At 41.8% G+C, this 24,464-nt stretch overlaps 1 protein-coding gene across 5 annotated transcripts in view; it reads left to right on the top strand.

Annotated features, from left to right (window-relative positions):
* Positions 1-5,270: 5,270 nt before the first annotated feature.
* The window catches only part of SLC16A12 (solute carrier family 16 member 12), a 32,227-nt gene continuing 13,033 nt past the window's right edge, over positions 5,271-24,464 (top strand). For 4 of the 5 annotated variants that reach the window (XR_005702052.2, XR_005702051.2, XM_040072137.2 and 1 more), the window contains exon 1: positions 5,272-5,377. The gene's annotated coding sequence lies outside the window, so the exon portion shown is untranslated. Of the gene's footprint in view, positions 5,378-24,464 lie in introns of all 5 variants that reach the window. The other variant, XM_040072134.2, reaches the window with a different exon arrangement.

The raw sequence follows: 24,464 nt of genomic DNA, 5'->3' as shown, positions 1-24,464 counted from the left end.
CAGACTAATTCACCTTTCATTCATTGGACGAATTATAGGGGTCAGCTTAGTTTTAGTCAAGAAGACTTCTTTTTTCAGTTTCTGATCTTTTTCTCCTCGATTTGGTGCTTGATTTTTTAAGGTGCTATGCAACATCTCTCTGTTCCAGCTCTCCTACCCGAAAGGCAAGGGCAAAAATAACTTTGTGAGGTTTTTGTGAGCATCTGGTTCACAGCATTATGGGAATTTGCTTAAAGTTTCATTTTATGCACATTACTATAAAGTTCTAAGACATGAACTCTGGCATTGCAAGCCCCTTTATCAGGCTAGGAGCAAAGGAGCTGTTACTGATCCCTCTCTGTGGAGTCCATTGACTATGGGTGTAAGACAGTGTAGAATTTTGTCCTGTGTATGGAGATTGTTGGGCAATAAAATACCTGTATTCACAAAAGTGTAAAATCTGGCTCTTCCTTTTCTAGGCTATTGCCTTACAGACCCACCGGAGGAGAGAAGGTAATTTAGAGTCAGTTCCTTTTCAGTCCCTGTCCATTCCATTTCCCCTGCTGTGCTAGAAAGCAGTGGTGTATGACCGGCAACTCAGTAAAGGGAAATTTGGGACACATACACGCACAAAAAAGGCGGAACAGCAGAGAACTTTTTAAAACCACAAACCAGAAAACACTGTAGTAAAATACTACTCAGGCTTGAATCAGAAATCTGTCAAAGAAGTTTCTGTCACCAGTTACAAAGTTAGCAGTGGTTGTGGAGGAGCGAGGTGGTTTGAAACCCGCTGCCCTGTGGGGAGAGGGAACGGAGCCCTGGCAGTGCTGGGACAGCAGCAGCCTTGCACCAGGTGGCTGATACCGAAATGCAAGGCCATGGATAATCAATGTTGTAATATTTACCAAAATACTGTGCTACTCAGAACAGTTTCTGATGGACTTTTAGCTAGCTCTGATTTAGGCCTCTGTCTGTACACGCATAACTCACAGAGAAAAAAGCAAATGAATGAGGAAGAAAAAAAGTGTAACCAAGCACAGGGTGAAAAAAAATTATCTGTAAGATTCTGTGTTGCATAAGTGTCCCTGGAACTAATCTGGTACATCTCCAAATAAAACAGAAATCTTTGATGCTTGTAACTTTCTGTGTGGAATGACAATAGTTTCTGTGTTTGTTAACTCTGTAAATGTTTGCTGTAGATACTATCAATGGGAATATTTTATTTAAAGGAGCGTATTAAAGTTTAAACTAGAGAAACTTCTCCCCCAGCCTGTGAACACAACAAACACAACAGTTAGATAGTAAAAACTGAATTGGAAGTAGTCCTAGGTGTTAAGCTGTGTATTTTACAGGTGAGCTGGAGCAAAATCCTGTCCAGAGGCACAGTATACCCTGGGCTGGGTAGAAACTCTCTCTGAAAGCCCCAGCAGCAGCAAACACCAGCCAGAGTTTTGTCTGAGGTACAGAAATTTCTTGCCAAATGACTTGTTTTCTTTGTTGTGGAGATGTGAAGAATTGGTGGTGATTTGCCATCTTCTTTTACTTTTGTCTGCTGATTTGGTGAATAGGGTAAGGACTGACTACCTGTGCTGCCTTCAGGCCTTGATCCCCTAAATTCGCCTGTGCAATTCCCTGAGTGCTGCTGCAGGCAAGGGTGTTGATGATGAGCAGGATAAGCTGGTAACACTATTTCTTCTGCAGAGCACGGCAGGCCACACTTGTGATCCAGAAGAACAAAAATATAATGCAATGAAAAGTTGTGGAACGATGGAAATGGATAGGTCTCCTCAGACTGGAGCACCATTACAGCCTGTATTTGGTGTCAGATTCCTGTATGGAATCAAGTAGCCCAAGCTTCTGGTCCACAGTTAGGTGAATATGGAAGAAAAACTGGAATAGCTGTGCAAAGGCTTGCTTCCAAGTACAGCTAATTCAAATTTATTGTTCCCATGCTGTGAAAAATTCCATTGTCTAATTAAGTTCATCTTCTGATGGGAAATTTCAAAATGTCTGTGTTTCATTTCACTTTCTCCACCAAAATAAAGCCTGCTAGCAGGGAAACCTAGCAGGTTGCCAAAAGCAAGTCATTTGAAATAAAAGGGTTTTTTTTAAAGCTCCTGCATTTCTACAGCCAAATTTTGTAGAATGGTGTTTCCATAGGACATTTGTAGTGATGAATCTGTGTTTTCCAGTGAAAAATTATTGCACTTTCTAGCTGGAATGCAGATCTCTATAAAATACGTGCATATAAATGCGTCCAGAAATCTTACACTGTGTGCTTGGACCAAGGACTTCTGTGACACGTGGATAAAGAGGAGCAAGGCAGAAGATTTGAAATGTGGAAGTTTGTAATCAGTAAAAGGAGATGAATCATCCTCTTGTTCAACTAATATTAAGTACTGATCTACCTATACTTATTTTATATCAAGAAGGAGGGGATACTTGTGCCAAAATTTCCTAATATTCTGAAGATGATACACTCTGTAGGTAGCAAGACATACCCTCATCTAGTCCTGAGTGTCATTAGAAACTGTCTGGTTCTAAATGCGTCTTTTGGTCTGATGCCGAATGATGGTCTCATGTTCCAGGAATTGCTAGTGTCCATGAAAAAGTGAGGAGGTCATGGATAATCAGTGTTGTAATATTTACATACCCTCTTTTTTCTATCCCAGGCTACATGTATGACTTACACAGTCACATCTTTTTAGGAATTCATCACAGTCTTTTGATCCCTTGCTAAAATCTTGTGTGTCAGTAAGAAACAGAGCTTGCCTCTACTTCCAGAAAGGAGCCTCGGCTCTCAAGTGGTGGGTGCTTTACCTTCTTGCCTTGGAGTTGGCAAAAATTGGACTACAGACACAGAGAGAGGGGCTGAAGGAACAATAGAGACTTAGAGTTTCCCCAGTCTGTGGCCTAATTTTTTAGAGATGCCAAGGAAGCTGGGTTCTTTGGCTAGAGATTGCCAAAGTTTATTGATCCAAATGTTAGTGACCAGATGTGGAAATGTTACTCTGAGCATGCCATTGCAGCATGTGCCTGTACAGCTGGCTGGCTGCAAGTGCAGGGCTGGCTGGCTCCCAGGGAGATGGGAGAGGAGGGCAGTGAGGTTTTCCGTTTCCGACAGGTGTTTGTATATAAAGGTTCAAATTAATATTCCTTGTGTAGGAAGGCCATTCATCCACTGCACCTAACCATTCTCCAAACTGCAAAAACTGTTATTTTACCTGTTGAATTCTATAGTGTTATACTTTCTGTTTATTTTTGTGGCTTGCAAAGTGTGAAAGAGTGTTAAGGAATTACTCTTGTTTGCACAGGAACCAAACCAAAACAAGCCCCTGTCCAATTGTATTTTCTTTGCCTGGCCAGGCACTCCAGGTGAGGGCATGTGCTCCTTTCCTATCTAGAGGAAGCATCATGCATAGTCCTGCAACTTTGGAAGGATTAATGCCATTATTAGGGACTTCTTTTGTATTGCTTGGTCATTTATGTGGTTTCAGCAGTTGAAACTTGCATGAGAAAAAGGAAACTTGCATGACAAAAGGAAGCCTGTCATGGATGTGTAAACACTCGTGTAACCCAAACCCTGGTGTTTCTATTAGCGTTAGAGTTTTGATCCAAGAGCCAAATTTCTGGACATATTTTGATTTGGCAGTGTGTAGCTTCTGATACTTCAGTGCTTAAAATGAATTAATATAAAAATTAAATAGCACAAAAATGTTTTAAGGTGGTTGTTGTAGCACCAAGGGCAGGTCAGCAGAGCGTGAGTGGCATTCCTGCCTCTCTGAGTTTCCTTGGCGTGTACAATGCACGATGTGTTGTAGTGCTCTGACAATATCCTTTCCACACCACTTCAATGCTTCCACCAATGCTTCCAGAGAAGCATCACCTGTTGTTGAGCCAGATGTCAAAATGTCAGTAGCCAATATAGATAACCACTGTCATCCCACTGCTCATGGGGAGTTGTCATAGAGATGCTGCCAACCAGACTTGCAGAGGAAGTTTGCTGCGATGCTGAGATCCCCAATCTCTTGACCAGCAGCTTAATGCCCAGACCATCCTGTTCAGAATTTTATCTTGCAGTGTTAAGCAGTTCAAATAAAGTCTGCTGCAATTGTGTTAGCAGTGTATTTTGGCAAAGGAAATCTTCCAACATGAAGCACAGTTTAATACAGGTAAGATTAAAAATTTTTCCAAAATATTAACCATAAAAAAGGGGGGTGGGGGGAGAATAAAAAACTCGACAAGAAAGTAAGAGCTGCACTTTTGTGTTCAAGGATGAGTTTTTATCACCCACATGCATGTTGGGGAAAACCTAGCCCCTTTTGTCTTGAACCGCTGTGGGGCACATGCTGCAGAAAGGGTGACGTGTTAGGGAAGATGTGCGAAGGTGGTGGGCAGCTTCATGCCACAGTGTTCATAAGGGTGGGAAAGATCAGTCTCTCCTAGCTCTCATGTGCTGCTGTATGGCACAGAATAGCTCTAGAGTCACCTAGAAAGGGAAGTATTTTCCCATTAATAGTCTACCCTGAAGCTGCCATACTTGAACTTACCCTGAAGATCAGCAGAGCAAACACTTTCCTGCCGCCCTTCAAGGGCTCTGCTTGCACTCTCCTGGGAGCTTTGCACTTGCTCTTCATAGCACTGAAAGGCAGCAAGGTCCTGGGGAAAGAGGGACCAAACAGCTCTTGTCTGGCATCAAGAACGGTAAGAAAAGATCCCATTTTATCTTTGTTCTCATGGAAAGTGTCACAGGATGTTTAATGTCCTTTGTGAGCAAAGACCTGCTGCTTTCCAGATCTTGCCCAAAAACACATGCAGTATTCAGCAGGCCACTTAGTTTATCTTTCTTGGATAAACAGAAGGCTGCTGGAATTTGAAACTTGTTCCAAGAGTCTAGGGTCCAAACCTGTGTGAGTCCCTCCCCTGGTCTGGGGTTTTGAACTGAGTTTGAAAATTAAAAAAGACCAATCAGCAGCATGAATCCTAATGGGCAGGAAGGGCTGATGTGTGACAGAAGACCATCCCTATGCACAAGTTCTGGTGTTATTTCCACTCCTGAATGTTGCCTGACTTAGGAACGGTTTAAAATACCTTATGAAAAGCCTGAGAGCACTGATCCACAAATCCCAGTACTGACTTTGCCTCGATGGGGAATTAAAAAAAAAAAAAAAAAAAAAAAAAAAAAAAAAAAAAAAAAAAAAAAAAAAAAAAAAATCCCTCTTAATGCGATGAAAGCTCCCGTGGCACTGCTGAGACGCACTTTTTCGTCTTGGTGAAGGTACCACGAAGGAGGGACTCCAGCTGCCTCCGATGACAGCCTGACGAAGCCGGGCCCAGGGCAGCGCTCGGCCGAGCCCACCGGGCCAGGGGCTGCGGGGAGAGGCAACCAGCCGGCCAGGTGGGCGACCAGGGCGGCCGGGCAAACTCCGGCGGGGAGGGGGCCGAGCCGAAACCGAGCCGCTCCCCTGCCTCCCGTGCTGGGGGCCGCGGCTACGGCCGCGCTGGCGGGGCGGGAGCACCCGGCCCCCGCCCCGGGCCCGCGGAACCACCGCCCCCGGGGGCTCCTGCGGGGCCGCAGCCTGCAGGTGGGGGCTGCGGGGCTGCGGGCTGCAGGTAGGGAGTGCGGGGCTGCGGGCTGCAGGTAGGGAGTGCGGGGCTGCGGGCTGCAGGTAGGGAGTGCGGGGCCCGGGGGCTGCAGGTAGGGTGTGCGGGGCCCGGGGGCTGCAGGTAGGGAGTGCGGGGCCCGAGGGCTGCAGGTAGGGAGTGCGGGGCTGCGGGCTGCAGGTAGGGAGTGCGGGGCCCGGGGGCTGCAGGTAGGGTGTGCGGGGCCCGGGGGCTGCAGGTAGGGAGTGCGGGGCCCGAGGGCTGCAGGTAGGGAGTGCGGGGCCCGAGGGCTGCAGGTAGGGAGTGCGGGGCCCGAGGGCTGCAGGTAGGGAGTGCGGGGCCCGAGGGCTGCAGGTAGGGAGTGCGGGGCCCGAGGGCAGCGCGGCCGGGGCGCGGAGCGGGGCGGGCAGCGCGGCTCCCCGGCGGGGCGGCTGCGGAAGAGCCCCTTTCGTGCCCTGCCGGTGTCGTGGTGCCTTAGAACGGGGGAAACATGGAAAAATCAATAAAAATGAATGTAAACGGCAGTATTTAGTGAAGGAGCTGTATATACATGCATACACACACACGTATATATAAGCTGTCGGTTAGGTGAGGCGCTAGTCAGGTAAACAGCGTTTAAGGATAGACCGCGTTTCAAGTTGCTAGATGGTATGAGGAAACTCAGGTATCTTTTATTTCTGTTGCATAAGCAGAACAATTGTACCTGTTCAGAGGCAGGTGTGAGAGGCAGTGCTGTGCCTTGTCGCCGGCCCCGTGCGTGCGGACCCGCGGCTGTCACCGTGCACGGCTCTGTTTGTGTGTGTGTATTTGTGTGTCTGTGTGTTTGTGTGTTTGTATTTGTGTGTTTGTGTTTGTGTCTGTGTGTGTGAGCGGCTCCCAAAGGGCTCCCAAGGCCGAGGCACAGGCTGCTCAATGACGGGCTGCAGAGCTGGCCTGTGGCCTTCCGCAGGGACATTCAGCTGATGGCAGCGATCCGTGTCCCCAACAGCCCTGATATTTCTCCCGGGATATTAGTGTAGTGTATTTCCAGGAGAATTCTTAGTCCCTTGTAGGACAACCCGGTGTGCTGTAACAGACTCGGGCTAAGTGGTACGTGTCTTGTTGGAAATTGTGCATCCACAGGCTGATGAAAATCTATTCAATGAAAAAAAGAAGCCAAAAGATACAGTGAGTATTATCTTTATTTTGAACTTTCTGATAATTTGCCACTCATTTATCGACCTGTTCTGTTTAATATCTCCACAGGTAAGTTGTTAATTAACTGTTTGGGGTGAATTTGGGTTTGTGTGAGAGCATTCTGACCGAATTGATTTCATTTAAGTTAACAAGCTGGTTGGGACGGCTGAGTCTGTTTGTTGTTGTAAGTCCACTCCTACAGTGGCAATGAGGAAACGTTTCCGTTAGCGCTGGGAAATGGGAGGATAACATGAAACTTAATGAAGTGAAACAGAATTGCTTTTTCCTCAGAGTGATTCTATTATGCCTCATTTAGGGCCATATTATTGCTCACCTCAAATCATTAGCTGTTACTGGTTTTTGGGTTATTTTTTATAACTCATAATGTGTTCTATTTTGTTTTTTTTTCTGTTGCATTGTATTTAATATTCACTTTTAGTTTTTTGCAGCAGCATAACAGAAGCTGTATTTTAATGGAAGGTTTCTCTGGGCTTCCCTAAGGGGTTTCCACATTAATGCTTTTAAAATTCAATCATTAACTTTTGCCTTCACCTGAAGGTGGAAAGTGATGATGAAAAACAACATTGCACCCTGTGTAATTTGATTTTACAAAGCTTTATCAGGATTGATTCAGCTGATGTGTAAACAGGGGAAACCTCAGGAACTTTCTTTTGGCCCCAGCTTGCACATTCACCTCACCTCAAGCTGTGCACCGTTTACCTGGCAGCTGCCTTGCTGCGGCACAGGCTCCGGGCTGATGGGGTTTGCTGAGTCGGCTCTTGCCTGCAGCTGTGAGGAGGGGGACAAGGACACCCCCAGGGATCCCTTCCACATCCATATTCCCAGGCCAAGGTCCAACAGACTGGGCACAGGGGGGGAAGATTTTTCAGATGTTTTGGTGCAAACACAATTGCTTCCTGAGGGAGAGATTTGGCATGTGTTTCCTGAGAGAAGCGTGCTTGCGTAAGCAGCCCCCTGCCACCCTCTGAGCTGGACGAGCACAACCCTGTGTGGGGCTCGTGGGGAGCTGCATCGGGGGAACTGCACTGGGTTCAAAAGAACCTTTTCTTCTTTTTTATTCATAACTTTTCACCCTGATCTATCTGACTGTGTGGCTGCTGTGTCAGGGCTGAGAAGGTGGCCTGAAAGGAGGGAACACGTGGCAGGGAGCAGGAGGTAAGGGCTGTTTCTGCCAGCATCACTGCTGCTGAAAGAAGTAATTGCTTATCAAACTGTGGTCAGAGGGGGATGATGACATGTGGTTATGGCAGTTGCCTGAAAAATGCAGCTGAATGCTCAGATATCCTAATGCAGTTGTGTGCACGTGCAGTTAGGTAGCTGTATGCATGAAGATATGATTTTCTGTTTCTGTTGTAACTCTGAATTTTCACCTAATGATTGTACTTCCATGATGTATAGCAATGTGTACAACTTAAGGATACATTCCCTATACTATTCTCTCTTGGAGTGTATTCTCTCTTTTCTGGAAAATAGACCTAGGCATCATACAAGTATGAATTTTATTAATCAGATTCTATTCAGCTGGAATAGGTGAATGCCTAAAATTCTAAAAGGGAAGATTAAACCAGCCCTAAGAGGGTGCCTCTAATCCTAGAGAGCATAATTGTTACATGCATGCACTTTGTTCTGTTTTACATTTACATAAAATGTTAAATATACTTTTGAATGTACACTAGACCTACTGTTAAATTATAAATGGCAGAAGAAATTAGACAAACAGCATTGTTTTAATTGCTATGGTGAGACTAAGAAGTCTGTTTAATGTAAGATTTCCATAATCTGCTACCATTTATTTTAGTCTGGAAAGCACTGATGCTTTTGTGCATTGTTTTAGGACTTGTTTTCGTTCCTACTTTAGTCACTTTGTTTCTCTGTCATGATCCTATTGAAGCCAGTAAGAAAACACAGCACATTGTCCATTTAGCAGGAGTGCATATTTAGAGGATGATGGTGCACGTTCTTGTTCATAGAACTTGAAGGAGAAATTACATGCTATGAGTGTCTTTATTCAACAGAGAAAAATCACTTTTTCCTTCCAAGCAGAAACAAGAGTCTTTATGGCATTGAAAAGAAATATCTTATCCTTACTGCCCTGTGGTGGGTCACTACAGCTGCAGTTTGGATTATCTCTGTAGAGTCTCATGTAAATTTAAAAAGCAGATTAAAATAAATAAAAATAATATTTTTTTTCCTAAGAGGCTTTTTTTTACAGCCTTATGAGAGCAAAATAGATATTTTATGAGTTAAATTGTTGCCTGTGTTAATTGGCACACATTGATGTGACTGTGAGCAGTAGAACTGCAAGCTACAGCTTGCCTGCAGGAGATAGGCTCCCAGCCTGTTGGACGGAGACATTAGGAAAGGTGCAATTTTTACAAACCAAAACTGAAGCTGTCCAAGCTAATGACTCTGTTTTTCTTCACTGGAAGTGAAAGTGGTTCCTATGGAGGTATGGAACTGATAGTTTTGTTTTCCTCTCCGAAAGCGTTCTGCTCTTGCTGTGAAGTGGGAGAGCTGTTGCCAGAGGGGCAATGAGTCAGCTGCTCTGGGTGAGGACACCCAGGTGGAGACTGTGTTTTTCTTGGTTGGCTCCTCGTCTCTCTGCAGCTTGTAGGATGCTGGATATAACTGCAAGCAGGGAAAGCTGTGATCTTCTAAGTATGAAATCTTTGGTGTTCAGGTCCCTCATCCTCCTGTTTTTGGAAGAAGTGTTTTTCAGCACTGGATGCTGCTCAAATGACACCGTCACAGGCACCGTGGCAGTAGAGAGGAGCCCACAGAACCCAGGAATAGCCAGGAGGCACTTATCTTTCCTTACACTGTAAGATCAAAATCCATCACTTTTGTCTCTGCAGCATTTTAAGTTGTGCAGGCCCCCGAGGCAGCAGATAATCTCTTCAGCAGTGAGATGAGCTATTTATTGGTAAGATTATTAGCCAGCAATTTGTGGCAGATTTCTTACCCAGAGCCTGCAGCAGCTGGAAATTGCAGAACAGACTTGAGGGCATGCAAAAATATATTTTGTTAGTGAGTTGGGATGAATTTAGTCTTCATTAGTAAAACTCTATGGGTTGCTTTGCATACAATCCAAATGCTACTGAATAGTTGTTTCTCAGCTTCACTTCAGTGTTGGACAATTTACAAGTTATCCACAAAACAAGATATTCTTGCTGCTTTTTCCTGTCTTAAAAAAAAAAAAATAAACCAGCATTTTTTGTTCTTACTTGGTTTATGTGTCACATTTATTAGTTTTTGTTTGTTTTGTTTGATGAGATAATGAAGCAAGAAAGCAGTAAATGAAGAGTCTTTAGTGTTTATTCTAGACAACATTACCAGTTTGCACAAAACTGTTGGTCCTTTTCCTTGTTCGGTGTTTCATTGTAACATGATTTTTCTGGGCTTTAGTGTGAATGCTGTCTCAGATCATTATGAAAATAGGAGAAAAATGAAGAAACTCTATTTTTTTAATGTGTGTTTTATGTCTGGTCTATGTAAGGGATGTACATCCATGCTTATATGCACCAGGAATCAGGCTTACATTCTGCATCAGCTTGAAAGTTGGGTAATGCTATTGAAGTGGATAGGACTAAAACTAATGTAAAAACAAGACATGGGAAATAATCTGGCCTCCTTTTACTATTAAACATTATTTTGTTTAACTGTTCTCAATGTCAATAACATCTATTCAGTTTCTGGGGAATACTGTCCTTGAATGCTTTTTGAATGGTAAATACATTAGTTGCAACCAGAGGGTTGTCATAATTGTCCAGAAGTAATGATCATGGGAAGCCCTAGACCATTTGTGGATATTTATCTCTAATGTACATATTTGCTCTTTTAACCTACTGGCAGGTAAATTATGGAGAACCCATTTGCCACCCTTTTCTTTCCAGCTCTCCAAGTTTCTTGTGAAGTCTGTGAGTGACTGGGATACCATCAAAATTATTGCCATATCTTGCCAAGAGATGTGACCAAATTTCAGGGATTCCTCAACTTTTGTCACAAACTGCCAATGTATTTGCCTACACACACCATTTCCTTTTATACTCCATTTCTTCTGGGGTAACAGTGTACCTAATGATTGAAAGCTTTTCTCAAATTCATTTGAAGCATTAGGTGAGAGTGCAGATGAAAATATTGTAAAAGAAATTTCAGTTCTCGATTACAACATCAGAAGCAAAGCTCCTGATATAAAACAAACAGAAGGAAAAAACATTTTCTTTAAATATTTAAAAAATGAAAGCTGTTTCCCAGCTCTTGTAGAAGGTCCTAGAGGCAGGTTTTGAGTATCAAAACAGAGAAGATGTTGTAGCTAGAAACCACAGAATTCCTGCATCCCCCTTTCTGTGTAGGACCTGGAAGTATTTTTGGAGTTGGGAATTCAGCTCATCCTCACTCTCCAGCAGGACAGTGCTGACATTTTTCTCTTCCTTTGTTCAAGATGGAAACAGTCCCCCGTCTTTTTTTTAAGTTTCCTTCCTTCCTGCTGTTTCTGGATTTCTCTGAATGTTGATGTAATGATTCACATTTCCCAGATGTGAAGTGGGATCTTTTCCCTGCCTCTCTAGGGGTTTCTTGGAGTCTGTGGTGCTGTTGAGTTTCCCAGTTAATATCTCTCCTGATTCAAATGAGGTTCCTGCTGGCCAGTGTTTTGGGGCTGTTTCAGTACCTAATAAGTCACGTTTTGGAGTGTTCATTGTAAACACATCTTAAACTAGGTTGGCTTTGAGAGCTCCTTGAAGACCTCACAAAAGTCCTTCATTTAGCCTGTAGACACAGTCAAATGCCTCCTCTTGTCTGTTTTAGGCCTTATCAAATCAAGCTGTTGTGTTTGACAAAATCAAGTTCCTTTGGCAGAGGAGTGCTTGGAGCATGTTCAGGCAACCTGCTGGTAGGTGCAGAGCTGAGAAAGGGGCAGTGCAGGGTGTGCTGCTCCTCCGTGGTCACTGTCCCCGCTCCTCCCTGCTCTGTCTTCTTTGGCTGATACTGCAGTGGAATATGGATTCCATATTTGTGTTACTCCCATGTATTCCTCAAGGAACCAAAGTATTTGGATTGATCATTTCTTGACTTTGCATTTATTCCTCTCCTCCAGAGGTCCCTATTATCAGCCCTTCAAGATCATCACCTTTATTTCCTGTAAAAGTCATTAAAAGACCAGGGAAAGCAAGGCCTGAAATAAGGAGAGTCTAACCCAAAATGGTGCCACATTCAAGGCATGTGCCAGCTTCATCTTGCTATTGCTGAAATGCTGAACCCAGTCTCTGAGCTACTGAGCTTGAAATTTCCTGGGCCAGGGCATCACACTCAACCTTGACTATGCCAATGTGCCTCAGTGTCAATGTCCAATAGATATCCATATCTGGTTTTAAAACAAACCACTGAACTTGATGGGAATAAAGATTTCCCTTTCCATCACGTGGGCTAACTGCTCTGAGTTTTCCCTTGAAGGATTGATTCGATGTGCTATTGCCATTTGAATATGTTGATGTTGTTACGCTTCTCATAGGCAGCTACTTTTCAATTTTTAAAGAAACAAACATTTCTCGTAGTTTGCCTTTGTTTGTTTGTTTGTTTGTTTGTTTTTAAACATTGAAGCCTTCCAGATGCAGTCCTGTCAATTTGGATAACAAATCACTGTATTGACCATAATCATATCCTTGCTGCCACACGTTCCTGGAGAGTTCTCTCCCTGTTGACTATCTCTTGGCAGCCCTGCTTTCATGCAAACATCTCCTTAAATTACACTTTCTTCTGTAAAAGCTTCATCTAACAAGTCAACACTACTTTTTTTTTGACTAAAGACCTTTTGAGAAGCTTTTCTGTAAAGTGCCCTCTGCCTGTTGACTCCCTTTTGCTCTCTTTCTAAACTTCTGTAATAGTTTTTCTCTCTTTCTTTAGTCTGAATGGTCCTTGGGGCAGCTACAGTGTGATAACACCAGCAGAAATCCAAAGTGCATTTTAAAGGGACTGAAAGAAGTTCTCCTGTGGGCAGAGAGAATATTGGAATGGAAAGCTGAGCAAGAAAAGCCAGCTGAGAGGAGCAGCACTTTCCCTGTTGAAAGGACTGGGTTAAAACAAAGACCAGGTAGTTTCTCCACTTGACCAATATCAATATTGTGCTCCAATAGCAGCTGGAGTTTTTTTGTATGAAAGCTGTTTTCAGTGTTAAGTATAGAATTAACTTGGTTTTTTATTATTTTTTTATTTCCTCATCTAAATCAGTTCAGACTATTTCTCTGTGCATCTGGTATTTTGCATTGAAAGTGGCCCAAATATTTAATTTGGGAAATGCAACTGCCATAAAATACAATTTGATGACAGCAGAAAAATTAGGATTGGATGAACAATGTGTTGAATGTGGCATCACAGCTGATTACAAAGGACCCTGAAACTCTCTGTAAAAATATGCAGTTTCTGTCATTATGTACTGAAGGACCTGGCTTCCACCCCAAATATGTGAAAATCTAAGCAGTCAAAACAGGATGCAGTTGGAGAGCAATTAAACTGGTCAAATTTAATTGTCAGTTTTGCAGGTTGGCACGTGGTGTGATGCAAATTGGCAAGGCAAAAACGCTTTGTTAGCAGAGACATGTCTGTGAATCCCAGCCAGAGCCAGCTTCCTGTAGAAGCAAACACTGTTATTTCTGTACCCTGTTTAGCACAATCCTCTGCTCTTCATGAACCCAGTGTTTCCTCTCTTGTCTGTGATCAGAGCTTTTTCTATCAGTGCTCATTTAATTTAGCCTGATGGAGTAGCAAGTTGGAAAGAAGAAATAGAATTATCCCACACAGCTACTCTATTTTTAATCAAGTTAATGGAGTGGAGAGTAATCTGAGGGGTTGCAACCCATAGGATGGAATTCTGCATTTGACTTACGTCGCAAGGTAAGCTACATAAAATCAACCCACAAGTGACTGATGGTAAAATGACACTTGTTAGTCTGCAAGCTGTGTTTGTTTGCCAGAAAACATGGGCTAACAAAGCATTTCAGATGAGAGGTCTTGCATGGGCCTCTTGGGTGTATAAGCAGAGATGCTTTGCAGAGTACTCCCTTAGCAGGTGATTTTTTACTTTTACCCAAATGAGAAAGTAAATCTTGGGTGACAGTTTGGAAAACTTGAAAATACACAAAGCAACTCCTAGAAAATAAAACATCCCTTAGTTTTATTGCTTCTAGAGATTAGAGCAGGCATGTAAATGCTGTTGTCAGTGTATCAATGCCTCCTGACATTGGTTGGCACCAATGCACCAAATAAAATCTGTGTGGGGAAAAAAACCCCAGGATGTGAAGGTGGTGACAGACAGGACAGCGTGTGAAACCAGTGGAGTGTGTTTTAGGGTGGTAGTGGAGGTGGAAAAGGAAATCTGCTGACACTTGCCGACTCATTAAAAGTTTTTTGAGATTCTATTTTTGCTTCAGGTGAATTTAGAACTTTGTTGCAATTTAACATTGACTTAATGCAACCTGCCCTAACACGAAATACCCACTCGAGAAGGGAAATTACTTAACACTCTGTTGAAGCTTGCAACAGAGCTCTTTTAGGTAGGTTCACAGGCAGGTGTTGCTGTCAACATCTTTCTAATATTTTTCATGGTACTAAGATATGCCAGTGGTACTTAATTGGACAGGGAAACTTATCTCAGTGAGAGATCTCATTGCTAAAAACCAAGATAATAATTTAATTTGACCTTAGTTTTTCTTTATCAGCTTTAGCATGAGATCAAGATTATCCTTTTGTTATTATGGTGCCAATGAATTTATGGGTGAATTAACAATTCCCTGTAACAACTCTTCTTTGGGATGCTCCAAGTTATTCTTTCAGTTAATTCTGAAGATGCAATTTAAATAATACTATCTTGATAGTAATAGTTTATTCCCTATAGGGGGTGAATTACCATTGTAAGTAGAAGATGTTCTTGAAAAAAATCACTAGGACCTGTTCATTTTTACAGAAAAAAAATTTACAGTGAGAAGATTTTAAGGAATATCATCCTCTCTGTATCAATATATGAACACTCGTTTTAGAAATGATTTTTGCTTTCTGATAATTCTTGAGTTATTTTTGCTCCTTTTTTTCATCCATGTAATAAGCTGTTTAAAGTGAAACTGATCCCACTAAAAGGATTACTGATAACGAGATCTAGGTAAGAGACAATTTCAAGGTTGGCTGGAATAACAGGATAAGAGGATAACTGTTGGATTGTCCTTTTAAATCTTGTGCTTTTGTTCCCAAGTTGACATGTGGAGAGGCTTTGACCAAATGATACTTGTGTGTCTGTCCAGTCTAAACAGGTAACAAATGCATTTCTTCAAATGCATTCATACTGGCTCCTTGACCAGTAATGTGAATAAGGAAGCTGAGAGTAAAAGCCAGGACTTTTTTTTTTTTTTTAAATAACCCATTTGGAGTACATCCTGGAGCATGGTACCAGGCTGAAAGCCTGGTATACTTAGTTCTACAATCTATTCTTTAATTTTTTAGCCAGGTTTTTGTTTTTATAAACTTTCCAATTCAGTGGTTCAAGATGCTATGATAAATGGCCAGCAAGTTGGCCTGTAGGATCAGATGAAAAAGCAGAGGTTGCATAGTTTGATTCTGAAGTGTTTCTACTTGAGAGTTTGCCCATAGGAGTCTTTGGGTGTTTTATGGGAGATTTGGCAGGCTGTGCTTGTTCTGGAGTTGTAAATATTCAGCTGCTGTAATTAGGACTGGGTTTAATAGGAAGAAGAAACAGAGAATTTTAACCAATGTTTTTATAACCAGTTCTTACATAAATTTCTAGGTTATTTTTCTTAGATAGCATCAGCCTCTTTCTTTCCCTTTTCAAGTGCTTTAAGATGTCACCTTTTATGGGCTCTCTTATCATTGCTGTCTAACATTTAACAAGATGACTCCCTAACATCTTGTCTTGCTCCTCCAGATGGGCTCTTTTCCTCCCTCTTTTACAGCTATCTGGCTTTACAGTGTAGATGTTGAAGAGAAAAGACAAATGTGATACAATCTGGGGAAAGTGGTTTCCTGTTTTTCTATATATTGTTTCATTTACTGCTAGAGTAACTCAAACCTCTCTTCTGCCCTCACTACCTACAGGTTTGTTTTTCTGCCAGAGGCACCCTTGGGTCCCTTGCTGCAAAGACTTTGGTCTCATATTTTTTATGAGTTAAGATAATCCCGTGCTTCTTTTGGTCATATATTTTTTCAAATAGTCTTTCCAATCACATCTCCATCACAGGCTCATTTGAACACTTACTGTAACATTCTGCTTGCTGACAGTTCTCTGTCTATGGAGCTGAGAGGATACAAGCTAAGGATATGTATGGGAACATCAGAGAAAATGAAATGGAAACTAACTTTTAAAGAAATTAAAATAGAAATCTGGAGAGCAATGATAAAACATACATGAAGTGTAACGGTGATTTTTTTTTTTTTTCCTGTGTTTTACTTAGCAAAGCGAAAACATTCTATGAAGAGAAATGTTCTTTAACATAAAATTGAGAAACTGTATTTCTGGGCTGCAATGCTGACTAGCAAGAGTACACCCTTAAATATCATGGAAAGTTCTTGTTAATCATTTCTGAAAATGATGTAATCGAGCAGCTGCACCAGTGTTCACTCAGCAAAGGGAATCTCTCGAAGGGCACTTCTCTCAAAGCTTTAAAGTTTTCCTAAAAATTAAATACAGTATTAAGCAAGGCTCTAGTTGAAACATGGATGGCTCAGTGAGACTGAATGGAAGACTGAGCATGAAGAATTTGCTGATCTGCCCAAGACACTTCGGTTGTTTGTTAACTCACAGCAAGTGATTTCACCAAAACAGTTACTTGTGAGTAGATGCATATTTTCACCATGTGCATGCTGTCAAATGCGTTCTTCCTGGTCAGAGATTTATTTTGTACAGCATGCTAAGAGTTTTTCCTCTTCTGTCTCTTTCCTTGTCTTTCATTCTAGTATTTACTGTTTCCTTCCCAACTTAGTAGCTTCCCTCTTGTTTCTGAAGGGTTTGTGCGGTGACACACATGTGAGCCTACTTGTGCAGAGATGTGTTCATTGGAATGCATCTGTGGATCTATTATAATTATTATAATATGCTTTTTTGATAATAAATGTGATTTGTGCAATGTCTTCTCAGAAATATCCAACCCTGTAAAGCTACATTCATCAGTAGATGCTTTTGGAAGTCTGTTTCAGGAAATGACAGACATCCTGTTTTTTTGTCTAGCACAGTTGTCTGTCCAATATCTTAAGATTAATGCACAGTTACAATATACAATGATTATATATTAACATTATTAAAGGAAAAATAATTTGTGGCTCTGACATGATAGTAGAATTATCTGACTTTTTTACATAGTCTAAGATTTCAGCAGAAAATCTTCCAGGACAAATAATAGTCACGGTGACAGTTTGCTATCATATGGTGCGTATTGTCCATTAGAAGAGCATACATGGCACCAGGTACCCTAATAGCTTTGTTTCAGAACATAAGCTTGTGTGAACAAAAGGAAATAACCTGCCTTGCCTTTCCATGCCTGATTAGCTTTGGCAAACATTGCACATTGAAGATGATGATGAATTGACGCTAACAGCAGCCCTAAACCATCAGATAAAGAGAGACAAGCTTCTGGATAGCTTGTTCTGTAAGTACAGAATTTGTTTTCCAAAACATCCATCTCCTTTCCTTTTAGAAAGCACTTGTGTGAGATTCATATCTTGACAATTAACTGTGAAAAGTACTTTTCTGTGTGAATTGTTAAAAAAACTAACAATGCCACTTGGACTCTGAATTCTTCAAGAGCATGGGGAAAATATGACTTTGTTGAAGTGCATCTTATTAAAATCCAGCCAGGAACACCAAAGACATTATGAACCAAATTAGTTTTGTATGGCTTGAACAAGGTTTTTCCACAAAGAGAAAGGCTGAAGAGGTGATAACTGTGAAAGAGATCCAAGTACAGATACAAGTTCTCTAAGCATATCCCTGAGACTTCTAGGTGAGGGCATACAAGTGTTCCCTGGCTTTGCCTCCTGCTTTCCTGGATCTCCTCTGCTGAGCAGGAGCTTGGACTTCACCTGGGTGAAGCTGGGTGTCACCTCTCCCAGGACATTGCAGAAGGGTTATCAGTGCTTCCCCAGGCTGGGACTCCCCATGGAGGACGTTTGCTGGAACTGGCATTCATCAGCACTCATTTCTTATCAGAGATGAGACACAAAAGCTGGTGGCAACCACAGCTTTTGAGTGGCCTTTGGCACTTCCAGGTATGTTCAGGGAGATGTGTCTCCATGTTGTCAGCCCCTCAGTTTTTCCCAGGCACAGGTGTACCATTGGTGCCTGAGCAGTCTTGGCATGCCTGAGAACACCCTAATTTTCTCTGGAGGGATCGGAACAGCATTTGCTTGTTATATGATTCACCAGGTCATCTCCAGCTAACCCAAGAGAGGTTAATTTTTGGATCCTTATCACCAAAGTAGAATTGAGGGTGCAGAATCAGAGAAGAAAGGAGAGAGTAGTGATTTCCACAGACTGAGTACATAATGCTCTGAAAAAAAATGTGCTATTTTCACCTGTTCCATTGCAGCTTTGCAGTGGCATTCTTTCTCAGGGCAAGTTTGTCCTGTTTTTTCCTGAAGATGGAAAAATTAATATCCCAGACGTGGGAAAATTGTCACTTGAAGACCACTTTGATGAAAAAGCTTTTCCAGAATTTCCAAATAATTATGATCCAATGTTAGCGTTTCTTTAAGGATATAACAGTGTTGCTGCTCTACAGCTCTTCTTTTTGCCACTTTTTTCCATGTTTCAGCTCTGAGTATTTTCACTTTAGGGTAAAAAGAGAGTATTCTAAGCTCTTGCCCTTCTTTTCTGTCACCCCACTCACCTATGCCCCTCTCTGGCACCTCTATTCTCTACCAGCTGCTTTGCATCCCCTTGCTTTCCAGACTGTTTTTCCTGTTCTATCTGTCTTCAGCAATCACCTTCATATGAATTAACTGAAGCAAACAAAGAACATTTGCTGTTCAGCATAGTGATAGGAGTTAATAAGCTGGGCTGTTACACATTTCATCTTCTCTGTCTGGATGAATTTGGATGGAGGGCAAGTTTTATCCTATGTTTGTATGATGCTCTGTCCTGTTCCACTGCTCTCTGATTAGAAACCCCAAAGTACTACTGCAATACAAATAGATTATTAATATTGCTTTTATTTGGTATCATAGGGAAATCCCTCCTTAAAAGTATAGAAGTGGTTACACATTTTCAAAATAAACCAGTCAGATTCATTCAGGAATATTATGGATAAAAAATTGGAAAAAGTATGAAGCACTTATTACAATATGTCTTAATGTGTTTCTTATCTTTGTGTTATGGCAACAATTAAAAGTCATGTTGGATTTTGGTTTTGTTTTGGGATTTTTTTAGATCTATGTTTGTTTACTCTGATTCTGGTACAATTCACTAAATTAACTTTCAGGTAAGCAGTTCTTTTTTGAAACATTTGTAACAGTGCTGGAGAGATATTGATTTTATGGAGATCAGAGAAGTGGAATGTGTATCCCGCTTGTAAAGACATGCATAACCTGCAAGATTACTTGCTCACACAAGGAATATTTTCATGGATTCATCAGCCATTCTTTTCAGAAAAACAAACATTGGTTTTTTTAGAGACTGGACAGACACACATTTAAACAGAAAAAAAAGCTGACAATATAGAGTGACGGCCTTAAGATGCTCAATGGAGTATTTTTATTTAGGAACAAAGAACCTCTTGGATTGTTTTTAAACAAGTCAAAGTCATAATCATATAATTCTTGATAAATAGACTGCTAAAATCAAAACAAGCTGTTCTTTTTGAGTTAAATAGCTAACTCAGGGTGCAGAATGTGACAGCTGGAGAAAATAGATTAGATTAGAAATAGTGTTTGCATCCCAAGAGCTGTACAGAATTGAAGTCTTTCTTTTCCATGTATTTAAGAACAATTTAGGATTTAGCTGCCTGCCAGAATACTGGCTGTATTGCCTACCATGGTATGCAACTGCTAGTGTGGGAGTGTGAGAAGGAAAAGAGGCTGAAATAGTTTCTTGGTTTTTTTTTCCTTACAGGAAAAAACCAAAAGAGACTACCTCCTTTTCTCCTAATTAGACCAGTCAATAGAGGGTGTGCAGCTGTCTGCATCTTCTGTGCTCATATCAAATGCCATGTCCCATTTAAATGTGCTCTATTGTATAAGTTAAGGTAGCTAGCAAACTTCTGGGAAGGACTCTGGTCAGATGTGGTCATCCTTGATCCTTCAAGACATGCAAAAGAAATGAACTCTTTCAAAACCTGTAAAATATTTAATCTTGTGCTTCACTGTCCCACAGAACATACATATTTTTGTTAGCTAGCTTTTTCCTTCTCCTCTTTTTCTCTTCTGTCTTTGATACTCATACCATGCCCTTTTTGTGTTTTTTTTTTTGTTTTATTCATAGTTCTTTAGTTTGTTTATTTTTAATTTCATTAAAGATGCAGCAGTCAAAGGGAATAGAAAGCAAGAGAGTATTAAAGCAGCAGGTCAACATGAATATAACAAGTGCCTAGAAATAATATTGGGTGCAATCTGAAGAAAAAGAAAGATAAAAGGTCTGTTCTAGAGCTATGTGTATAGGGTAAATAAGATATTAAATTGCTCTAAAGCTAGGTGCATAGGTTAAATGTGCATAAATAAATATATGCAATTGTGTTACCTTTCACGCATTAATGAATCTTCAGCTATGCTTAAACTGCTTTATACTTGTTCTTCATAAAATTCATCTGCACGAATGTTCTTAAAGTGACTTTGAAAGCTGTGTGTGTTATTGTTCACCAGAAAAGTACAGCTTAAATTCATTGGTGTGAACGAACTTGTTCTGGAAGCGTGTCCTGGCATTCTGGGCACAGAGACAGTCACAGGTTTCTCAGGCCTCTCCCACCTCATCTTCATGGTAGAGGCAGGGATTGGCACAAATTGTTTAACTATTTGGATGTATCTCACACTGGTCCAGAAAGGAAATTCTAGATAAGTCCTTCTCATTCTTCTGACATGTACATCTCTGCATTATGGAACAGGAGAAAGTAAGTGTTGGATTCTGTGATTATTTGTGCTGGTAATACATATTTGGGCCAGCTCCATTGGGATAAACTGCACAGAATTCTTCCATGCAGTTCTGAAAGAAATTGCAAAGGCATCTAAACACACAGAGACATTTTGATTTTGTGCAATGAGGATAGGGTGAAGAATAAGCAAGTAGTGGAGCGGTACCCCCACTATGGTCTGGGATCTGTGTGTTCCTGTTGTGGGGAAGCTGTGATACGAACTTCACCTTATGGCTGTTCCTCTGGCTGAAGCTGTATTCCTCTGCAAATGGAGCATTTTCAAAAAGCACCCAAACTTTCAGGCACTGGAGATGATATTTCTTGAGATGAGGGAGTTGCCAAGTACATCAACTTTGAAATTAGAGCAGGTGAACAAGGCAGGAAAAAAGCCACCCTTGGTCCCCAGGCAGGCTAGTGTGACTGTACCTGCTGATCGTGTGTCCTTTGTCATACAAATGCTTTGCAGCTTCACACTGTTGTGATATCACTATTGAACGAATTTCTCTAAAGAGGGAAACCTTTAGGGTGGCAGGAGAGGTGGGCAGAGGGAGCAGCGAGCGCTTTGCTGGCCGTGAGCTCTTTAAAAGGTCAGGGGCTCCTGTCGCTGTGCTGGCTGGTTGCTAAGCTGCCATGGATTTTTGTGCTCCTTTTCCTGGCAAAAGGGACCTTGTGATGAGGTGCAAGGTTATGGCAGTGCATTTTTAGTAACCTCACACACTCCTTTCTCTTTGCTGAGTGACTGAGTAAGGGAGATGCTCTCAGGAGCACTTGTTTTCTTTCTAGGCTTGTCAAAAACAGCTGCTGAAGTAAATGATAAATTATTTATCCTGCCAAATTAAACCTAATGTTTTAACTTGGGGGAACAGAGTCACTGTTCAGTGAGCTGCCAGGGCACATTGGGTAACTTAATCTTTCTAAGGGATCAGCAGAATTTGTGCTATCTTCACCCCACTTGCACCTCCTTTGAACTCATAGCTAAGCACATTGACTTAGTTCTTGGGTGAAAATTATCTAGCAAAGTATAGAGCTGTTTCATGAGATTGTATTTTAACCCTGCTTTTCTTTGTCTCAAGTAGCGGGAACTTTCATGTACATCTGAGATACATTGTAACAGCAGCTACTGCTGCCAGGCCTTACAGTGGAGCAAATATGCAAAAAGAGTCTTATCCTATACCAGAAAGGTGATGAAAAAGATGCAACATGAGAGCAAACTGGCATTTGGGAATGGGGAGGACAAGATTGCTCAGATAAAGTGTGCTTTCTTGCTCTTCAACTTCATTTGCAGAGTACACAATCTGTGCTATCCACCATACAGATAATTAGAAAACAGCACCAAGCTGTAAGCAAATGAAGTTTCCTAACCTCCGAAGGAAATTGTCAGGTTGACATAATAAGTGCTTTTAGACATGTGCAGCAACAAGAAAGGTAATTATTTAACTTGCCTATTTCAATGGCTGTGAAAGGCACAGCACTCCTTGAAGGAAGTGGGGACTCAAGGAGATGAGACTTGCACTAATCTGCTGTAGGGAGGCTGGGTGGCCTTTTCCTTTTGGCCAGGCATTTTTTATAATATGGTTGTTTTCAATTGCTTGTAACCTCATTAAATGTTTGCTGGCAGGGTTCTGGGAAAATAACAGCAAGTAATCATGTAACCAAATAGCTAATCTATGTTTACTTAGCCTGATACGACATCAAATCTTCCCAAGTACGTTAATGTACAGCTAAAAATGAGAACTAGGGTCTCAACCCTGATCTGAAGCTTGCCTGGGAAGTTGGGCCAGAGATCTAGACTGAGAACATACCACCCAGCTACTACTGTCTGTGCATTAAAATTAGTTAGGTCTCTGTATTTGGAGATTGTTGACTCCTCTGAAAGATATTACGTATATTTCTGCTTATTGAAGGGTTACTGTTATCCATCCTGGCATTCCTGGAACTTCTTCCTCCACCCTAAATAATCAGAACCTGAACCGCACCACCCCCCCTCCCCCCACCCCCCCACCAAACTGCATTCTTGTAGAAGGGGCAATCAAATATACTGCCCAGACACAAAACAAGAAGCTCTCCTTGCCAGGACTGCAGAAGTGCTGCAGTGGTATGTCTGAATTGCTTGGGATCCCTCTGTGATGGATCATGTGCTTATACAAACTCCACCAAACTATATTACCTGTGATTGCCAGAAAACTCTTCAGCTTTGAATAACTTGAACTTTATGAATGGCCTGTTAATTCATGGATTCTTATGGGCTATTCAATCATCTAGGCATTTGAACATAACTTGAGTCTGTTGATCCTCTTGTACAGTGTTGTTACAGGATATTTTTTACAGCCTAGTAGGAATTCAACTAAGCTTTCAACATGTTGTGTTTTTCATTTGTCATACCTGTTTTCTCCTATTTTGCTCACCCGTGAGTTTGGCAGTGTGTATTTTTTTCCTGAAAATAATTCTGGTTTTGGTTTTGAGCTGCAACTCTGGATATCTCAAGGAGATCATTGATGAACACTTCTCAAAGGTTCAGACGTGGTGGTGTTTAGGGCTGGTTCTAGAGTGTCTTGCTGTTTTGGGTCAAGGAGCTCTGGGCTTTGCAAAGTCAAGCCTTGAGCATCACCTGTCGGAGCAGCTTCAAGGACTGAGGATGCACAATGTTAACCATGTAGCTGCTTTCTTGAATTGCCATTTTAAGTGGCTCTGTAGACCTCTGACCTACTGTAACAGGTAGCACTTCTTGGGAAACCTGTGGTTCTTGTCAATGGGAATCTTGCATACTTAGCATCTGTTGTAGCTAGATGAGATAGAAACCATTTGAGCTTTCTCTTCAAGCAAAACTCAAAGAGATCCCAGATATTCTGCTTATGTCTTATAAATCTTTGATCCATCTAGAGGCTAAGGCCTTGCTGGTGATGGCAGAAACGTGGACTGAAATCCAGCACTGACAGCCTGCACTACGTGTTCGTGCACTGAGGAAATTGGGGCACTTCAGGTCCCTCCACCGAGCCCTGCCGCTCAGTCACTGATGCAGAAAGGAGTGAGGACTGCTGGACCCATTAGCAAAGCACATGACCCAGTGACTCACCTAGGGCCCAGTGGGTGTCATTTGGTCTCCTGCAGTGTCCTACAGCACCCAGTGCGAGTTTAAAGACCATTTCATGGCCTGGATGCAGACACGGTTTTGGTTTAAGTGGTTAGGAGAGGGGGGCAGGCTAGCTCTAACCTTCTGTGAACCGTCCATGCTCACAAAATTAAGTTGCTATGTCCTGCTGATTACAGCTTTCATCTAGGGATTAGCTTGAGAGAATAAGGAGGTCATTTTATCATCAGATCTGCTCTGGTGGTGGAGTAAATATTCCCTTCTTGTACAAAGGTGAAAACTGTATTCTCTCAAACAAAATTTTGCGCTAAATTGTGTACAAGTAAGAATAACTAGTTCGAGTACAGACTGCAATTGAAAATACAGTTCAGGCCAGGGAATGGCATGAGTGTGGGAGCCTGCTGGATGTGAATGAGTGACTGGCAGCAAAGTGACTTTACACGTATGCAGTGACACGTATGCAGTGACATGCAGGGGGAAAG

This window comes from Hirundo rustica, chromosome 8 (assembly GCF_015227805.2).
Source record: "Hirundo rustica isolate bHirRus1 chromosome 8, bHirRus1.pri.v3, whole genome shotgun sequence".
Lineage (NCBI taxonomy): Eukaryota > Metazoa > Chordata > Aves > Passeriformes > Hirundinidae > Hirundo > Hirundo rustica.
This window is presented reverse-complemented; position numbering and strand designations above follow the sequence as displayed.